Genomic DNA, 22,306 nt, shown 5'->3' on the forward strand with positions numbered 1-22,306 from the left:
TAACCTGAAACTAATCAAATTGGCCCAGAAATTCGGGTCGGGGGCTTCCCGCGGGTGCAAGCCCCCGAACTGCACTTACCTAGCGTCCGGCAGTTGAGCTGTCCGGCCCCGTGGAATTCCGATCCCGAGCCTGGCGCGCAGCGCTTGCGTGTCCCAGGGGCGCAGTTAGTTCGATGCGTCCCCTGAGATCACGTGGGCGATGGGCAGCCAATCGGAGGAGGGAAAAGCCCATTCAAAAGTCTTGACAGGAAGACCTATCAAGACTTATAATACTACGGCCCCAAAATAGCAGTAAACCTTCAAATACATTTTTTTTAATAATCACACTTTTTAAATAAACTATAAATTACATGAAATAACTGTTTTGAACAATAATTTAAATGATTGAAAAAAATTATTTTATATTCGAACGGGGCTAAACATAAACTTACCTTGCTTTAAAATATTTAAAAATAATAAACCTGTGGAAAAAATATTTTAATTTTAATTAATTGACCATTTACCTTGTAAGAAGCAGGCCTTACGCCTGCTTTTTACATTTCTAAATTCGAAAGACTTACCCTCCCGGAGAAACATGTAAAAAAAAGTAAGTTCAAAGCGCATGCGCAGAGTCCCCCGCGCACGCGTGCGACCTCTGAACCCCTTCGTTCAGAGGACCGGAAGTGCCAGTTTCCCGCGCATGCGCAGTGCATGCTGGAAACCAGCACTTCCATTGGGCCCACGTGTGAGTACCCCGTGCGTACTCACCCGTGGAGACCCGTATTTCTGGGCCAATATATTTAATTTCATTGACTGAAGATGAACCGAAATATCACGTCGTTCTTGGCGATTCATCTTAATTTTCTTTTCCAGCCGGCTGCAAGAGAAATGCAGTGAATACTATTCAGCATGAAGATCGGGTAAGGTCATCTTATTTTGCCCCTACTTTGTTTCAAACGTCAACTAAAGCATTTAGACTTTGCTCTGTAATGAATTTGTTTTAACTATTTTTGAATTTAGTCTTGGTGTTTCCCTGCTCTGTAGAAAACAGAATATATTCTGTAAGGATTGAAATATAGAATAAGGTTAGCAACATTTAGAAACTCTCGCACGGATTTTAAGTAATAGGAAATATTGTTCACTTTAAACATTATGAATTAAATATCATCATATGTTAAACGACCCATTGTTGTATTGAGGATGTCACACAGAGTTGCTCGTTCCTTCGGGCTAACCAGGTGACAGCACGTTGAATTATAGTGTAAACATTGATCCTTTTACATTAAAAGACACCAGGGAGAATTCCAATCGCAATAGTGGATTTCTAACTGCCAATACAATCCATTATTGTTATACTGTCTTTCTACGCTGTTCAAAATCAACCCGTCACATTCTGTTTGTCTGATGATATAACCTGCCATCTCCCAGGTCATCGTACTTAAACGGTCTTTGCTGTGCAGCATGCCTCTGGTTCTCTTACTCAATCTATCTGCCTCGAACAACTTATATTTACTTGCGCTTCTCGATACTAACCCAAAAGGTTGCGCTCGAGTGGAAGCTGGAAAAAGTAGATTTGGTGCTAGAGGACACATTTAAAAAAAAATCATTGTCGGGATGTGAGTGTCGTTGACAAGACCAATATTAACTGCCCAACTCTGGCCCCGAGAATGTGCTGGTGAACCTTTTTGAACAGCTGATTGCGGTTTGATAAACCTGAGTGACTTGCTAGGCCACTTCAGCGGACAGTTAACATTCTACCATTTTGATGTGGTACTGGCGCCACATACAGGACAGACCTTGTCGACACAGCAGGTTTCCTTCCGGAAAGGACATTATTGAACCGGCTGAATTTTCACAGCAATTCAACTGCTTCATGGTCGCAGTTAATGATAATGATGATTTACTACCAATTTTTAAAACAAAGACCAGAAAATTGGCCCATTTCCGTTTCCATTCTGCCGAGGCTGTTACGTGGAAGTTTACTGCCAATGTCATTAGAATATGCAAGATCGTAAAATGGGTGTAAATCAGCGTGAAGATTCTCAAACTACCATTTGAACTCTTCTGCTCAGGGTTAATAGTCCAGGCCGCTGAATAGCGTGACACCACCTGAAATTACTTTTCTGGAATTATATGTGTTTCACCATGTTAGGAATAATGTGACATTTCTTCCTTGCTTTCGTACAAATATCGGGTCAGCACGAGATATTTCCTCAATTCTGCATCACTGGTCTCTCCTCTAAGCAGACACCACGTCCCCAACGACAAGCAACTGATCATTTTATTAAAGGACATTATATACCAGGGGCCCTTAACAATAAGTTCCATTGTGTGCATTATATAAAGTGATCTGACCCATGCCCACGTGAGCGATCCTCCCAGCTTCCGGTTAAAAAGGATTCTGGTGAGTCCAGGTTAAATATAGACCAACAACCTATTTCTTTTCATATAACATACATGAACCTATTATAAAAACTTTACCAATGTTATCGGCCGATGGCCTGGATCATACATCCATGTGCGCAACCCGAAAGATAGACCTGAAAATGGGCCCAATCCCCTTTCAATTCTGCCGAGTCTGATACATTCAAGTTTACTGCCAATGTCATTAGAATAGGCAAGATCGAAAGATGGGCGTAAATCAGCGTAACTAATGGAGGCACCAGGAAAGCAACGAGCACACGCTATATATTGCGTCTCCAAGTGCGATAAATACATTTCCGTGTAATTCAACCATCATTCCTGCACAATACGCAGCGAGTTGAAGAATCTGCAATCGGGAACCTTTTCCATTTTGAAGGTTATTTGTACTTATACCGCAATAATAATAGAACCAGAAAATACAATGCCATTCTCAGGGAGGATAATTTTTAAAAACCTCAAAAATTGGACTAAAATACCAAAAACAAGTTTTTTTTTGTCCTGGTGCGCCTCAGATTCTGATTGGAATATTAAGAGAGCCACTGAGCAAGCGCAATTTAAGGAAATTCGCGTATAATTCTCAGTAGCTTTTAGTGGGACATTACTATGGGCGCAGATAAAATCCGGAGGAGGGATAAATAAACAGCCATAACAAGTCCAGGTCATTTTGGGCATATTGTAATTATACGCATAACTCAAAAAAGCCCAAACTTACTCAATCTTTTAACTCACGTAATTGGATTTGCCCAGATTAAGCATGGCTCTGCGCGCAAGTTCACAGCAAATTAAAGCCCTTCCTGTAACTTCGAATTAAATCAGGAAGAAATGGCGTAAATGGTGTTTACACGAATCTTGCAGCCATTTCAAGCTGTAACTTCTTGACTGCGCTGTAGCACTCTTAAGTTAAGTCAGTAGGTAATCTCTTGAAGCCTCACTGCTTGAGCTGCTCCTAAAATGTAGGCTGATATCCACGTGCAGAGCTCAGGTGTGAAGCATTGTCCCAGTTGCGGTGGTTCAGATAAGAGAAGAAACCAAGTCTCCCTATATTTGATCAGTGTTGCAAAGAAATTCCCAGGGCCAGATTTTAAAAAGGCTGGGGATTTTTCGCGATTTTCCTTCAAGATTGTTTCATTAGGCAACAGCCACATCACAGATTATCTGGTTATTTATGTCATTGTTATTTACGCGACCATGTTCTTCATCAATTGGTTGGTAGCTTAGCCTAACGAAAAAATAGTCACTACATTTTAGAAATAAGTAATTTGCTATGAAACGTTTTGCAACATCCAGAGTACCCTGACGCCTCTATATAAATGCACTTAGTCCTTTTTCTGCCCCTTCAAATTTTTGCTGTCTCAAGTATTAGTTTGAAGAGCCAACAGTTGAAATAATTACGTGCCCCTTCTTATCGGGGGCAGATTTTATTTAACTGGTTTCTATATGCGAATGTATTTATTTGTTTATTTACTCTAATTAATGTATTTATTTAATCGGTTAGCTCTCATATGGGAGGGACTACAATTACTTATCCAATTTCTACACTGTACACCGTATGCTAAGGAGGACGCTATTAATGTAATTGCGTCCCTCTATTTTTTCTTTATATTTTAACTCCTAACAAGTCAACGTGAGATCCACTAATATTATTAATAATTATAAAGTAAATTCATACCAATTCAAGCATGACCTTTGAGCTAAACATACTGCATTCTGAATTTAGACCACAACAAAAAGATGCAGAAAGTCATATACCTAAATAACTAAAATCGTTTATTTTGCACTGACACGTAAAACTTATTTTTTCGGAAATCAAATAGTTACAGAGGTTCTCCGCTAGCTTTCAAAATAATGGAAAATAAATTAAAAAGCAGTTTAGACCCTTCAAATCCAGAAGCTTCTGATTATTTGCAAAATACTGCGAATGCTGGAAATCTGAAATAACAACAGAAAATGTTGGAAACACTCAGCAGGCCAGGCAGCATCCGTGGAGAGAGAGACAGAGTCAACGTTTCAGGTCTGGGACCCTTCATCAGAACCCTTCTCATGTCAAACTCATGAAAACTCCGGGCACCAAAACACTACTTAAATTTGAAATAAAATTTAAAAAAAACATCGCACTACTTAAGTGAACTATAAATAACTTTAAAAAACTATTTTGAACATTAATTTTAAATTTTGAAAAAAGTAATTTTATAAAAAATCGGGGCTAAAAACACACTTACCTTACTGTAAAGCCTTTAAAAATAATAAACCAGTGGAAAAAAAATTCTAATTTTAATGAATAGACCACTTACCTTTTAAAATTATGTCCTTACGTCTGCTTTTTTCATTCGTAAAAAGTTGACACCTTCCCGCACGGGCAAACCTGTAAAAAAGAAGGAAGTTCAACGCACACGCGCAGACTCCTGCGTGCACGCGTTCGACCTCTGAACCCCTTCGTTCAGCGGTTCAGAAATGCCGGTTTCCCGTGCATGCGTAGTGCATGCAAGAAACCGGCACTTCCATCAGGTCCACACCTGAGTACCCCGTCCGTACTCACGAGTTGGGACCCGAATTACTGTTTCAACTGATTTATCACTTAAAAAAAGGTAAGTTTTTATTAAGCCCCGTTAAAAACTTTACTTATTTGTTTCAAAAATTAATATTTTGTTTAAAAAACTTAATTTATTGTAACTTAATGTCATTTAAAAAATTTGATCTAAAAAAAATTTATAAAAAAGTTTTCCTATGTTTTGGGGGTGATCTCTATTCGTATATTTGACAGGTCTTCCTGTCAAATCTATGAAGGGAGATCCCCTTCTCTGAATGGCTCCCCATGGCACACGTGATCCCAGGGACGCTGCGAACCGCCTGCGCCTATATGATATAGGGCCCTGCGCACCGGCAGTTTGGAGAGTTCCAGCAACGGAAATCTGCGCCTCCAGAGAGCCCTCCTGCTTAACCGCAGATTTTTCCAGATCGCAGCCCTCCGCCCGCGAGAGGCCTGCTAACGAAATTGCTGGGCCAATTTAATTTTGCTTGTGTTCAGAACTGGCAGTTTTTATGCCAATATTTTTAGTCCAGCGATTCCAATGCTTTTCCGCCCTCTGCCCATACAATCATTTGGACTTTAGCGCAGTTTTCCATCCTTAATTCCCCACCTGAACATCCTTGATGTGCGATCTCATTGCATAAGGATCCAGCAGGACAACATCAGGATCAGATAAACACTCAACTTAATTCGCCACTGAGCATATTGTGCCAAAGACTGATCTTCCCATTTCCAAAATTCAGGCCTTCGTGAGACAAAGGTTTCTACATTTAATGTCAACAAGAGATTATTTCCTCTTCACAGAAACCCCACAGTGCAGATAGAGGCCATTTCGGCCCATCGAGCCTGCACCGACACATATCCCACCCTATCCCTGTAACCCCACGTATTTAATCCCCCTAACACTAAGGGTCAATTTATCATAGCCAATCAACCTAACCTGCACATCTTTGGATTGTGGGAGGAAACCGGAGCACCCGGAGGAAACCCACGGAAAATGTGCAAACTCCACACAGACAGTCACCCGAGGCCGGATTCGAACCCGGGTCCCTGGCGCTGTGAGGCAACAGTGCTAACTACTATGCCACCGTGCTGCACTCTTGCAGTGCATGAATCCAGTAACCGCTCCAGATTCCATCCTAGTATGAGTCATCATCTTGAAAGCCTCAGTTTATAGGTTAACTGCGAAGTAAGCTAAGCGGCATCCCTTACATCTCCTTTGCTATCTGGACCACTTATGTGGATCCCCTCAACAGCTTCGTCCGCCATTGATCACCCTCCTCCTCTACTCCTGCAAGAGATCCCCTCTCTACTATTAGTTCTCACACACCCTATCTCGAACCTGTCGCATGCCTATCAAATATCACAGTTCGATATCGCTAAACTTATCAGCTGGTAACTCTTGTTCTAATCTCCATCAATCTCAAATCGTTTAGAACATTGGAAGCTGTACTCTCGACCAAAAATGTTCGTACTCCCGAAATGTTATCATTTTCCAGCTCCAGTGGTTCCGTGGGCCTCACAATTCACATCCTCGTCTGCAAATCCTTCTCTGGTCTAGTTCCACTCGACTATAGTGAAATTCTCCAGCCATACATGGCAGAAGTAACCGCTACTCCTCTGACATAAGGTTACTCCTTGTTATCACCTCCTCCGATCCACAATTGGGGGTAGTACAGCGTGCCTTTCCTTCTGAATTCACTATTTTCCTAGCTTACTCTTGCCGTCTGTGCTAAAGAAAAATTCGAAAACTGTTTCATTCGCCTGCACCTTTGCCTCTCCTGAAAGTCAGCTTTTTTAACTTTCATTCAGCTAAGCCAACATTTCATTACTTGAATTACATAAACATTTCTGAACATCCTATATTAATGCAATTAGTTCCTTTAACGATCTTCACTGCCATTATATTGGTGGAATTTTCGGGCAAGATATATTTGTTCTCTTTCGATGAATTACAGTTTCAGACATCACAGTGTTTAACATTTCATAGCGTCAACAACGCTTCTTCTGATGTCACATGTATGATCGGTGAGCACCATGCCAGAAACAATATAAAAATGCTTGACCTTGAAGTTTCTTAACAGTGGAAATGTAAATTATTCTTGAGAGAAGTGGAAGCGAAATTTAGAGGCTATAAATAATTCGCTTTATATTTGTAGTAAATATGCTGAAATATGACTGGGCAATAAATTATATGCATATAATGATGCATATTTTGCCAAAATGCTGTCTGACTAGTATGCCTTCAAATTAAAATGGAATTTACATGACGAAATTTCGCCTATTGCTTGGAGAAATGTACTTTAATTGGTCGCACACTTTTCTGGAAAACGCACCAAACTAATCTGTCAAGGTTGTCTAATTATATATCTTGCTTTTAATTATAGATATGTTTTGACATTAATTTCAGGAACTCGAACGCTAACAATTGATGTGAATGATCAATAATGACTTGGTAACAGGTCACTTGGAACATCACAAAATGATTAGGCAGAATCAATACGGTTTTATGAAAGCGAAGTCGTGTTTGACAAATCTGTTGTAGCTTTTGAGGGTTTAACTAGCAGGGTAAATAAGAGGTAACCAGTGGTTGTAGTACATTTGGATTTTCAGAAAGCATTCGATACAGTGTCACACAAGAAGCTGTTTACACTGAATTAGGTCTCTTGGAATTGGGAGTAATATATTGGCATTGACTGAGCATTGGTGAACAGACAGAAAACTGAAAGTAGAAATAAACGGTCATTTATTGGATGGCAGCGTGTAACTCGTGGAGTGCCACAATTATCAGTGCATAGGCCTCAGCTATTCACAAACTATATCAATGGTTTACAAGAGGGGACCAAGTGCAATATAACCAAATTTGCTGACAATGCAAAGCTAGGTAAGCTGTGAGGAGGACGCAAAGAGGCTGCAAAGGAACGTGGACTGGTTAAGTGATTCAGCAAGAAAGTGGCAGATAGAGTAAAAAATGAGAAGTGTGAAATTATCCACTTTGGGAGGAAGAACGGAAAAGCAACATTTAAAAAAAGTAAGAGACAATTCAAAGCTGGTGTTCAGAGAGATTTGGCAGTCCTTGTATCCGGATCATAGAAAGATAACACGCAGGTAGAAGCAATTATAGAAAGGCAAATGATCTTTTTGCCTTTATTGCAAGTGGTTTGGAGTATGCGAGTAAAGACGTCTTGCTGCACATATATAGTATATGGGCTCGATGGGTTATATGGGCTACTCCTGCTCCTATTTCCTATATTGTTTTGTTCCTATTTTCCTAAGGTGTGGCTTTGGTGAGACGACACTTTGACTAGTGTACGGTCTTGGCCTCCTTTATTTAAGCAAATATATACTTGCCTTAGAGGGAGCCCAACGAAGGTTCACTAGATTGATACATGGGAAGAGAGGGCGGACCGACGCGGAGAGATTGCATAAAATGGGCTTATATTCTCTGGAGTTTGAAGAATGAGAGGTGATCTGTTTGAAAATTATAAAATTCCTAGTGGGCATGACAGTATAGATGTTGAGCGGCTGTGGACACTGGCTGGAGATTCGAAAGCAATGGGGCAGGATTTCAGTATTAGTGGTCGGACATTTAGGACTGAGATTAGGAGAACTTCATTCATTCAGAGCGCTGTGAATCTTTTGAAATTCTCTACCTCAAATGGCTACAGATGCTCAGTCGATGAGCGCATTCAAGACTGACATAGATACATTTTTGGAAATTAAGGGAGTCAATTGATATGGGGATAAGGTGGGAAAGTGGTGTTGATGTAAAAGATTAGCCATGATCTTATGGAATGGTGGAACATGCCCACTTGCAGCTGGTTCTGGGACTCCGCTGCCCGCTGAGCATGCGCACTAGTTTGAAGGTCGAGAGCTGGAGAGAAAGTTGGAAGGTCGAGAGCTGGAGTGACAGTTTGAAGGTCGAGAGCTGGAGTGACAGTTTGAAGGTCGAGAGCTGGAGTGACAGTTTGAAGGATGAGAGCGGGAGAGATAGTTTGAAGGAGCAGAGCGGGAGAGACAGTTTGAAGGAGCAGAGTGGGAGAGACAGTTTGAAGGTCAAGAGCTGGAGAGACAGTTTGAAGGTCGAGAGCTGGAGTGACAGTTTGAAGGATGACAGCTGGAGCGGAACCCGGTTACCAGGACGCCAAGTTGGACAGCCATGGGTAATGTGCAGGCCAGGTGTGTGGAAGAAACCGAGGGGAAACATTGGGAAAAACTGAGAGGAAACATCGAGAAAGACAGAGGAAACATCGAGAGAGAGATAGGGGAAACATCGAGAGAGACCAAGATGGAAACATCGAGAAAGACTGAGGGGGCACTTTATTTATTTAATTTTATTAATTTATTAATTAAATTTATTTAATTATAAGTTGTGAGTTCCTCACGATGATCTCCCAGTGCGGCCACCCTGTAACCAGAGATTATTCTAGAAGCCTGGGTAGAAATATCAATGTAATTACTGTAGAAATTACTTTTTTTACATTATTGCTTGTTCGTTTTATGTGCTGTCTTTTTTAAATCTTTTATTTATTTTATGTCTGCTTTATTTATATTTAAAGTATGTATGCGTGTATATGTCGGTATGTGTTTTTTTGTGATGGCGCCGATGCAGATGGCTGCCGTCCTTGCGAGCTCCGTGCGTACCAGGCAGCTAAGTGTTCTTGCTGCTTGGCGCTCTCGGCTCGACAAGAAAAAAGCATTTCACTGGCTAGATTATCCTTCTTGTATTTAGTTATGTGACCAATAAAATTGAAATTGAAATTGAACAGGCTCGATGGGGCATATGGGCTACTCCTGCTCCTATTTCCGATGTTGTTTTGTTCCTATTATGGTTTTTGGAATACCTTGTTTATTCCATTTATTTTTAACAATCAAAATGAACAAAAGGAGGATACGTATGTGTGCTTAAGACAAAACCGAATGTATACAGGATGGAATTTCGATCAGCGCCAAAACGACGGCGCTCACTGCTGACCTCGAAAAAAGCTGCCCACTAATATCTAGCGATCTCTGCAACGTGAATTTCAGTTTTCCAGACTGTTGTTTGAATCTGGCACCAAATCAAACAAGTCCAACAAGAGTTATGTCATCAAGTAGGCTAAGCAGCCAATCACATTCAAGAATTCTCACAGACAGCAAACCAGGAAGTAAAATGCGCAGATTCTAATTTACTTTTTATAAATTTTACAGAGAGAAAAATGAAGATTGGAACAGGCACCCACGGATGAAAGTAAAAGCTGAAATATCATAAACAAACACTTAAAAAACTATATTTTGTTATAATCCAAGTATTTTGTATCATAGTAATGCAGAAAATAGACATCCCAAAAGTATAACATAATTTTTTCGGGGCAAGAACTGTTGTTCAGCAGTCAATAGGCTGTTAAAAACCAAGTTACAGCTTTTTCATCAAGGTTTGACTTTTTTGGGTGGGGTTGGTGTGGTTAATAGCAATATTGCAGCGTAATAGCGGAGGTTTTCGGCAAGAGCTGTGCATTGAATTCATTTCCCGCTCTGGGGAATTCCACAGCGCAAACTGTCGAGGTGCAAGTAATGACTGACAGCAAGTTCTGGATTTCTGCGTTCATTGCGCATATGCTGATCCGAGAAGTTGCTGTCAGTTCCGGAGGAGTTATGATGGCGAACGCTGACAGTTTCTCCATCAGCATCACATCAAAGTCAGGGTCATAACTTCATAAAAGATAGGAGCAGGAGTAGGCCAATCGGCCCTTCGAGCCTGCTCCGCCATTCAATGTGATCATGGCTGATCATCCAAATTCAGTACCCTGTCCCTGCCTTTTCCCCATATCCCTTGATCCCTTCAGCCTCAAGAAACATGTCCAACTCTTTCTTGAATATATTTAAAGAAATGGCCTCCACCGCCCTCTGTGGCAGAGAATTCCACAGTTTCGCCACTCTCCGGGTGAAATAATTCATCCTCATTTCAGTCCTAAATGGCTTACCTCTTATCCTTCGACTATGACCCCTTGTTCTGGACTCCCCGGCCATCAGAAACATCCTTCCTGTATCTAGTCTGTACAGACCTGACAGAATTTTATAGGTTTCGACGAGATCCCCTCTCAATCTTCTAAACTCCAGTGAGTATAAGCCCAATCGACACAATCTCTCCTCATACATCATTCCTGCCATCCCAGGTATCAGCCTGGTGAATCTTCGCTGTACTCCCTCCATGGCAAGAACGTCCTTCCTCAGGTATGGTGACCAAAACTGCGCACAATACTGAAGGTGCGGTCTAACCAAGGCCCTGTACAACTGTAGCAAGACATCCTTGTTCCTGTACTCGATCCCTCTTGCTACGAAGGCCAACATACCATTTGCCTTCTTAACCGCCTGCTGCACCTGCATGCTTACCTTCAGCGACTGGTGCACAAGGACACCCAGGTCCCTTTGCACTTCCCCTTCTCCCAATCTATTGCCATTCAAATAATAATCTGCCTTCCTGTTTTTGCCACCAAAGTGGATAAACTCACATTTATCCCCATTATAGTGCATTTGCCATGTTTCTGCCCAATCACCCAACCTGTCCAAATTGTACTGGAGTTTCCCGACATCCTCCTCGCAGATTTCCCTCCCGCCCAGCTTTGTGTCGTCTGCAAATTTGGAGATATTACATCCAATTCCCTCGTACGGTTCATTAATATATATTGTGAACAGCTGGGGTCCTAGGACCGATCCTTGTGGTCCCCCACTAGTCACTGACTGCCACTCGGAAAACGACCGATTTATTCCAACTCTTTGCTTTCTGTCCGCCAACCAGTTCTCTATCCAAGTCAATACCTTGCCCCCAATCCAATGTGCCTTAATTTTGCACGCTAATCTCTTGTGTGGGACCTTATTGAAAGCCTTCTGAAAGTCCAAATACACCACATCCACTGGTTCTCCCTTATCTATTTTACCAGTTACATCCTCAAGAAATTCCAGTAGATTAGTCAAGCATGATTTACCTTTTGTAAATCCATGTTGACTTTGTCCGATCCTGTCACTGCTTTCCAAGTGCTCTGCTATTACATCTTTTATAATAGGCTCTAGCATTTTCCCCACTACCGATGTCAGGCTTACTGGTCTATAATTCCCCGCTTTTTCTCTACCATCTTTTTCGAACAGTGGGGTAACATTAGGTACCCTCCAATCCATGGGTACCGTTCCAGAGTCTATCGAGTTCTGGAAGATGATCAGTAATGGATCTATTATTTCTAGGGCCACTTCATTCAGTACCCTGGGATGTAGACCATCAGGCCCTGGGGATTTATCGGCCTTCAGTCCCATGAATTTTCCTAACACCATTTTCCTACAAATATTGATTTCTTTCAGTTCCTCGCTTTCATCAGACCCTATTTTTCCCGGCATCTCTGGGAGGTTATTTGTGTCCGCCTTTTTGAAGACAGAACCAAAGTATGCATTTAGTTGGTCTGCCATTTCCTTGTTTCCCATTATAAATTCCCCTGATTCTGACTGTAAGGGACCTACGCTTGACTTCACTAATCTTTTTCTCCATCTGACTCCCGGCCTTCATTGATTCACGCTATGGCTTGCATTTCCAGTGCAACATTATGGCCTGTAAATTCTGAAAGGAGGCTTCCTGCGTGCGGATGCCTCCTTTCCTGAAAAAAACCTACGATCTCATCTGAGGGCTGCTGAGATCTGGACACTTCTGCAACTGGGCCTCTCCACAGTCGAAATGTTCAGTTCCCACCCAAGGGTCCCTGGGATCACGTGGGCCAGGCCAGCCAATAGGAGAAGGGAATCTCCCTTCATATTTTTGCCGAATATAACTGTCAAATTTATGAATGGAGATCACATCAAAAAAAGACTAAAACATTAATTAATTATTTAATGCGTCAAAATTACATTAAGTTAAATATTTTCAACAAAAATTAAATTTTTTACGAGTCTAAAAATAATGTTACCTTTTTTAAGAGTATTTTTTACTTACAAATGGGTGAAAAAATTGTTTGTCTTTAATTTTTCAACTCTTATGCTGATAAAAGCAGGCCTTACAGATTTCCTAGAAAAAATCAGACAATTTGAAAGTTCTTTATCTGAATGCACGTAGCATTCTTAACAAAATGAATAAGTTAATGGCACAAATATTAACATATGGGTATGATCTTGTGGCCATTACAGAAAAATGGCTGCAGGGTGACCATGACTGGGAATTAAACATACAAGGTTATTTAACAATCAGGAAGGACAGACAGGAAGGGAGAGGAGGTGGGGTGGCTATATTAATAAAGGAAGGAATCACTATAATACAGAGAAATGATATTGGGTCAAAGGAGCAGTATAGTGAAATAGTTTGGGTGGAGATAAGGAATAATAAGGGGGAAAAACACGAGTGGGTGTAGTCTATAAGCCTCCGAACAGTTGCAACTCTGTTGGACGGAGTTTTAATCAGGAAATAGTTGAGGCTTGTAATAAGGGAACAGCTATAATTATGTGAGATTTCAATTATCATATTAACTGGACAAATCAAATTGGGCAGAGCAGCCTTGAGGAAGAGTTCATTGAGTGCATTAGGGATGGGTTTCTTGAGCAGTACGTAACTGAACCGACCAGGGGGCAAGCAACCTTAGATTTGGTCCTGTGTAATGAGACAGGATTAATTAAAAATGTCCTAGTAAAGGATCCCCTTGGAATGAGTGACCATAACATGGTTGAATTCCATATTCAATTAGAGGGTGAGAAGGTTGGATCACAAACAAGCGTGCTGAGCTTGAATAAAGGAGACTATGAAGGTATGAGAGCAGAATTGATTAGAGTGGACTAGGAAAATAGATTAAAGGGTAAGACGGTACATGATCAGTGGTGTACATTTAAGGAGTTATTTTACAACTTCCAAAAAATATATATTCCAGTGAGGAAAAAAGGGTGTAAAAGATGAGATAGCCATCCATGGCTATGTAAAGTAATTAAGGTTCGTATTCGACTAAAAACAAGGGCATATAAGGTAGCCAAATCTAGTGGGAGGATGGAAGATTGGGAAGTCTTTAAAAGACAGCAAAAAATAACTAAAAGATTGATTAAGAAAGGGAAGATAGATTATGAAAGTAAATTAGCAAAAAATGTAAAAACAGACAGCAAAAGTTTATATAGTTATATAAAAAGAAAAAGGGTGGCTAAAGTAAATGTTGGTCCCTTAGAATATGAGACAGGGAAATTAATGGTGGGAAACATGGAGATGGCAAAAACGCTGAACAATTATTTTGTATCTGTCTTTACAGTAGAGGACACTAAGAATATCCCAACACTGGACAAACAGTGGGCTCTACGGGGGGAGGAGCTAAATACGATTAAAATCACTAAGGAAGTGGTACTTGGTAAAATAATGGGCCTCAAGGCGGATAAATCCCCTGGACCTGATGGCTTGCATTCTAGGGTCTTGAGGGAAGTGGCGGTAGGAATTATGGATGCATTGGTAATAATTTTCGAAAACTCCCTGGACTCAGCAAAAGGTCCCGGCAGATTGGAAAACTGCTAATGTAACACCCTTACTTAAAAGGGTAGTAGGCAGAATGCTGGAAACTAAAGACCGGTTAGCCTTACATCTGTGGTTGGTAAAATGATAGAGTCCGTTATTAGGGAGACATAAACGGGACATTTGGATAAACATAATTTAATAGGACAAACTCAGCATGGTTTCATGAAGGGGAAGTCATGTTTGACAAATTTGCTTGAGATTTTTGAGGAAGTAACATACAGGGTGGATAAAGGGCAACCAGTGGACGTAGTGTATTTAGACTTCCAAAAGGCATTTGACAAGTTGCCACACAAAAGATTATTGCTCAAGATAAAAAATCACGGGATTGGGGGTAATATTCTGGCGTCGGTGGAGGATTGGCTCTCTAACAGAAAGCAGAGAGTTGGGATAAATGGTTCATTCTCAGATTGGCAACCAGTAACTAGCGGTGTTCCGCAGGGGTCACTGCTGGGTCCCCAACTCTTTACAATCTATATTAACGATTTGGAGGAGGGGACCGAGTGTAACCTATCAAAGTTTGCAGATGGTACAAAGATGGGACAGAAAGTAGTGAGTGAGGAGGACATAAAAAACCTGCAAAGGGACATAGACAGGCTAAGTAAGTGGGCAGAGATTTGGCAGATGGAATACAATACTGGAAAGTGTGAGGTTATGCACTTTGGCAGGAAAAATCATAGAGCAAGTTATTATCTTAATGGCAAGAAACTGGAAAGTACTGTAGTACAAAGGGATCTGGGGGTCCTGGTACAAGAAACTCAAAAAGTTAGTATGCAGGTGCAGCAAGTGATCAAGGAGGCCAAAGGAATGTTGTATTTTATTGCTAGGGGGATGGAATATAAAAACAGGGAGGTATTGCTTCAGTTGTACAAGGTATTGGTGAGACCGCACCTGGAATACTGCATACAGTTTTGGTGTCCATACTTAAGAAAAGACATACCTGCTCTCGAGTCAGTACAAAGAAGGTTCACTCGGTTAATCCCGGGGATGAGGGGGTGGTCATATGAGGAGAGGTTGAGTATTTTGGGACTCTACTCATTGGAGTTCAGAAGAATGAGAGGCGAACTTATTGAAACATATAAGATTGTGAAGGGGCTTGATCGGGTGGATGCGGTGAGAATGTTCCCAATGAAGGGTGAAACTAGAACTAGGGGGCATATTCTTAAAATAAAGGGCGGCTCTTTCAAAACTGAGATGAGGAGAAACTTCTTCACTCACAGGGTGGTATGTTTGTGGAATTTGCTGCCCCAGAAAGCTGTGGAAGCGACATCATGAAATAAATTTAAAACAGAAATAGATAGTTTCCTAGAGGTAAAGGGAATTAAGGGTTACGGGGAGCGGGCAGGAAATTGGACATGAGTCTAGGTTTGGAATGGTCATGGCCCTGTGGGTAGTGGAGTGCGCCCAAGGGCTGTGTAGCCTGGTTCTGCTCCTACTGTGTTCTAATTCTGTGTTAGATTTCAGGAGATGGTTTTATTCCTGTTCCTGGCTGGGGTGGAGATCGCCTTTACAGAAGGTAAGCACTGTTGAAAATATAGGGACAGAGTGATCTCCTGGAAGAATTTCGATCGCCTAGATGGGTCGGAGAGGAATTTCCCAGATTTTTTTCTCCCAATTTGGCCATTGGGTCTTTTATCTGGTTTTTCACCTCTCCCGGGAGATCGCATGGGTTCGGGTGGATGCAGAGTGATAGAAGATTTGAGGTTAGCATCAGATCAGCCATGATCTTATTGAATGGTGGAGCGGGCTCGAGGGGCCGATTGGCCTACTCCTGCTCCTATTTATTATGTTCTTATGTTCTTATGTAACCCCTCGAGGGTTACCATTCCGGTTGGAGCAAGGCCGGGGAGCACAATGTCCCTGACATTGTCTTCATTCCTCCAGCAACAATGCATATAAAGCCCAAAATCTTCATGTTCGCTAGCACAGTTCCTGCCAGACTAGCACTGAAATCTGCATATATAGAAACCAACGAGGAAGACATTGGCCCAGAAATTCGGATCAGGGGCTTCCCGCGGGTGCAAGCCCCCGACCTGCACTTACCTTGCACGCCAGCCGTTGAGCTGTGGGCCCCCATGGAATAGCGATCCTGGGCCTCCTCCAACTGCCGGCGCGCAGTGCTTGCATATCCCAGGGGCGCAGTTTGTTCGATGCATCCCCTGGGATCACGTCGGCCATGGGGACTCAATGGTAGCACAGAATGCTTCCTTCATAAGTTTGACAGGACCTGTCAAACATATAAATACTTTAAGCCCCAAAAATAGCTAAATCTTCAAAAAAAAAAATTTGAAATCACGTTCGTTTAAATAAACTATAAATTACATAAAATAACTATTTTAAACAATAATTAAAATTTCTGAAAAAATAATTTTGTTTTCTTGCGGGGCTAAAAATAAACTTACCTTTCTTTACATTATTTACAACTGATAAATTTGTGGAAATTTTTTTTAAATTTTAATTCATTCACCACTTACCTTGTAAAAAGCAGGCTTTGCGACTGCTTTTTACATGTCTAACTTCTGGTGACTTACCCTCCCGGGAAAACCTGCAAAAGAAGCGTATGTTCAAAGTGCATGCGCAGCCTCTCCTGCGCAAGCGTTCGACCTCTGAACCCCTTCTTTCAGGGGAGCGGAAGTTTCGGTTTCCCGCGCATGCGCAGTGCTTGCATGAACCCGGCACTTCCATTGGGCTTACGGGTGAGTACCCCATGCATACTCACCCGTGGAGACCCGAAATTCTGGGCCATTGTAAGACCATTTCCAATACCCAGTAGGACACCAATTGTGGTCGATAAAGACTGATATTTTTTTCCTGTTGGAGATGATAATAAAACTAACGATATTGGATCGTATTTTCTGATGCCAACAGGTGTGCACAAGCTGTGTACACAACCGTAGGGATGTCGAAAATGCCGGTTCGAGGCATGCGAAGCGGATGCGCTGAAAACCAATATTTCTATTCTGTCAGGAATTAAAAAAGGTAAGTTAATTTTTAGCTCCTTAAAAAACTTTCATCATATTTTACACAATAAATTTTGTTTAAATTCTTTAATTTATTGTAATCTTAACAACTTTTTAAAAACGTGACATTTTAAAAATGTATCTAATGTATTACGGTGCTTTTGAGGTGACCTTCATTCATATATTGGACAAATCTGTCAAAAGTATGAAGGGAGATTAAGTTCTGCTATTGACTGGCCTGGCCCACGTGATCGCAGGGACGCTTGCGAACTGCATGCACCTCTGAGATACGTGGGCCCTGCACGCATTTTTGTTTGGAGAGGCCCATGAGTGGAAGTGTACGCACCTCAGGAGCCTTCAGGTAAATTTGTAGATTTTTTACAGATCGGGGGCCTCCGCACGCAGGAAGCCTCCGATCGGAATATATGGGCCAATGATAATTACAGACCTAGGGGAATCGTCATTTAGAATGTTACCTTTCACAACTCTGGCCTCAAAATCCCATCGCATAGCAGAATTTAAATACCAATAAAGAGATACAGGACAATGAGGATTTAATAGAATACAATACAAGTTGCCTATAATGAAACGGTTAGAATACACCCCCAAAATAATCACAAGAATCAGAGCGAGGTTAACATTCACTAACCAATAGACTAATAATTAAGCATTCCCTGTAGAGCGAAGTTTAACACAAATAGTTCATTTTAAAATAGAATGTAATTTTCAAAGTCAAACATTTTCCCAATGTAACAAAAAGTTGATTACCACGCCATCGCTTGCGAGTATGGCAAATGTAAAAGGAGTAAGCAGTCTGACACAGTAGGAGATTAGCAGTGCACAATTTGCCACAAGAAATTTAACACACATAGTGGGTGAAGCCAGCATGAATGGTACCAGAATGCTGAACTAAGGAAGGAGAAAAATATAATTTATGCCGTTCCCAAGAAACCTAAAGAAAGGAAATCAGCATGGTCGGGAGAGAAAATACTCAATTTCCTTGAGTTAGCATTAACACCCGAAGGCTGTCACAACATTAATGATAAAAAAAGGAATGTACTGAAAACTAAAACCAGCAAACCGATATCAGGTAAAAGGAGATCAATGGAAGTCAAAGCCTTGAGGAAGAAAATGTTAACAACCATTTATCCAATAATAATCCGAGAAACAACAGAACTGATGAAGAATGCAATGATCCTTTATAGCAAATCGGCATTGTGAGTATGGGGTTACTGACCCTTGCCATTGTGGCTCAGGGTCACTAGATCCGGGCATTTTGGGTAAGGAGTCACTCACCCCGTGCATTGTGGGTACAGTGCCACTGACCCCCGTTCTGATTGTAAGGGGTGGTGTGTGTGGTCAGCTTTGACTCTGACTCCCTGAGCGGTTCGAATCGCCCCCACTCCCTTGATTCTAGACATGGACTTATTTGAGGGTTGTAATGAAATTGCCGCAGACAACTGAGTGGGTGAAAAGTATACACAACACAATAAATCTTATCACTCTAAAAGGGGGAACACTTCGGAATGTATGAGGGAGAATGACAATTGACAGATTACTTCACCCCTCCCAATCCCACCTTACTAGCTAAGTTGGACTCTAAAGGGTCAGGGATAATGCTCACCAAACGCAGGAATAGTTTGTAGAGTGGGAAAACCTTGCAGATCTTCGGTTTCTTCCGAGTTGGTTTCTTGTTGGTCGTGGTGGCCCAGTATTACCTAGTTGTTGGGAATATTGTTGGTTGTTTTTTTCTTCGGGCCGTTGGTTGCTGCAATTCCTTCCGTTCTCCTTCTGTTGTCCTTTTGTCGATTGATTGCCCCGAGGCTGATGTCTTTTGAATCAGCTGTGCCTCTGCCTGTGTCTCTCCGAACTGTACTGCTGACTTCAATTCATTGACTGCTGTTTCAATTCTCTGACTGAACAACTTTCAAACTGATCGAACCCATCGAACTCATCGAACTAACTGGACGAACTGCCTTCTTGTGGAGACAGGTCTTTCATTTACACTAAACGAAGCCTGCTAATCTTGTTAGATTTTGGGCGGGCTTGTTAACTTTAATATGTTTTAAAACGTTAACGAGCTTCGGGGATGATCAATCTAACTTTAACGAGCTTCGTGGATGGTCCATCCAACTTTAATTGGCCTTTAACTTGTTTCGGGATTGCCTTGAAACCAGTTAAAATGTGTCAAGCATTTTGGACATCGTTCTGATTGGGGTTAAACGGCTGTTTGATTGTCTTTTCCTGCTGGGGCCATGTTCTTTTGTTGACTTAAGTGACTTTTTGATATGGTTGTGGGACTTTGTATATTGTGGTGTTATGTATTTTTTATTCATGTTTTTGGTGGCTAGTTGAGTTTCGGTGGGACAAGTTTTTATTGTCTTGACGTAGAAAGGTTGGGGTGACCCAAAACATTCCCAGACGGCCCAAAACTCAAACTGTCTGTGTTACGGGGGGTCCATCTCACTCCCCTTTGTCACAGTTTTCCACAAGCCTGAACATGCCTTTTAAACCAGCCAAATCTTCCTGGAGTCTTGATTTTTAACTCCCTTTGACCCAATATTAATTCAAACAGTCCAATCTCTTCTTTCTTACTTAGGGGGAATTGTGTGTAATTTTGCGAGCCTTACACCCCCCCTGTGATACTTTACTACTAGAGTATCATGCAGTTGTGAGCTAAATGTTCTGATCCTCGGGAGCCAATCTTCCCCTGTATTATGCAATCTAATACCCAAAACAAAACACTCTCTCACGTCCCCTTTAGGTGTAGTGTTTAACAAAAATACGAAAGCTTTTATTACATTCACATCCAAGCACGGATGGGGTCCAACACCCCTGCACAATTTGAAAGAAATCATACACACACATAGGATAAATAATGACAGACACACTCATCAAACTTTAATTTTAATAACGGTCAAGTTTGGCTTTATACCTGATCAGAGGCTTTTTTTTGTTCCATGCTCCCTCATGTTGAGAGCGGAGCATCAGGTCCCTTCCTTTACACTTTGTACACAAAAGGTATAAAACTATGCCGAGCTGGCAAACTACTAAAAGATATGAAGCCAGTCGAATCCAAGAAGGGACCTCTATATTTTCAAAAATGTCCCACCAGGCTGGAACTACAATATCCAACATCTTGGCCCTATCTCGACTGTCTTCTGCTCTAAAGTATAGATATGTTTCTGTGAGATGACCACTGCTTTTAATAGGGCGGTAAGATGTTCTGGTAGAGGGGGAATTTCATAGCCGAAATTTGTTGTGTAATTTTGCAGTTTGGTAATGTTTTCCCTGACAGTGAGGTGAACAGGTAAGGGTTCAGGGATGGGTACGATCTGTTTTTGGGCCAGTTCAACTTCTGCCTCGGGTTTAAAACAAGAACTGCTGCCACTCACCAGATGTAATCTCCATGCCAGTAGTGGGGCGCACTTGTGGTGACACAATATGTCCCACCCCCTATGAATGCAAACTTTGCAGAAACATGGCCTTGTGCCATTACCTTCATGGTACAGTTCACATGCTGTGCATCAGCAGCTTTAAACCCGCACTGTGGTTTCGGATAAGCATTCAAGTGTTGGGGACACAGTATTATGTGTGCTCCATGGCTCTGGCACCTGGAGAGATCTGTACCTGTCATAGCGTGCTCCCACTTTATGACATAAGGTGGGACCTCTGCAATGCAGACGTGGGCACCCCCTTGAATGATCCCATTGTTCTCCACCCTGTATATCGGTGTGGGTCGGGCTGTCCCACCCATGACTGGCATCCTCACTACTATCCCCATGATAGTGTGATTGGAACGTCCACAATCCACTGGAACAGGGTAGGCTTCAGAGAGTAGGTGGAGCTGACACGGGCTCAGCGAATTACTAAACGGGTGGAGGGCTGCGAGGTGCTTGCTGCTAATCCAGGAGGGGACAAAATCTTGTTTTAAATCCTGCACATTGCTGCGGCCCTCGCCCAGCAACCATGCCCCATATAGCTCTCACAATTCATTCTGTGCAGCTTGATCTGAACCATTCCTGTCCTCCCGTATGAGTGCATTTACTGTTTTGGCGTGTCTTTCCAGCTCAGCAATTATCTCCTTTAAATGGACCGTCATGGCCTGTTCCTCAAGTAGCTCTGAGCTGACCACTGTGTTCTCCTCTGTTAGGAGTTTTCTTAACTGCGTCTTTAAACCATTTATCTGAGTCTGTAACTCTATATCTTCTAGGCTGTTTATTACTGAGGACCCTGTAATATAAGCTGTGAAAATATCATTCCAGGTCCCACTTCTTTGTCTCTCCACGCCCATATTATGCTCAGAGTTTAAACTGTACAGTTTCGCTTTGTCCATGCTGGCAAAGTCGAATTCATAAAATTTCCTAAACATTTCCTTCAGCAGGGCTTCGTACAACTGTTCTGTCTCCTTATGGCACCATTCAGGTAAGTGCACCTCGGTCAGGTTCAGGATCACTGAAGCCACTGCATAGTGTACCCCCTGGTACAGCAGCTTATCGGTAGGCACTAGGACTAACCCATTCCCTGGCCCCTTGGTGGTGGTAGGACATCTCTGGACTATAATCCGTGAGGTCGTGATCGTGGGCAGGGGCTTCCAGGGGCGGGTTATGAGTTCGGTGGCATCGACTGGAATCGGGGAGTTTGGGATCGTGCACACATGGAGGTTGGAATCCCACTCCATCCCCTCCCGGGCATCTTGCCATTGCCGGTGGAAGATGATGGATATGCCAGTGGGGCCGATTTTCTCTGACCCTCACATACAAACATAAATCCCTTGGTCTGGTTCCCACCACTTGCCCCTACACACACTCACTCCCCCTCGTGTCCCTGTAATCGTCCGATGGGTATTGTTCCCCAATCGTACCCAATCGACTGCGGGGTTTCCTATATTCTTGCTCAGCTTTCTGAGCCACCACCATC

This window comes from Somniosus microcephalus, chromosome 6, assembly GCF_052327205.1.
Source record: "Somniosus microcephalus isolate GS21.2 chromosome 6, FLI_Smic_1.0, whole genome shotgun sequence".
NCBI lineage: Eukaryota > Metazoa > Chordata > Chondrichthyes > Squaliformes > Somniosidae > Somniosus > Somniosus microcephalus.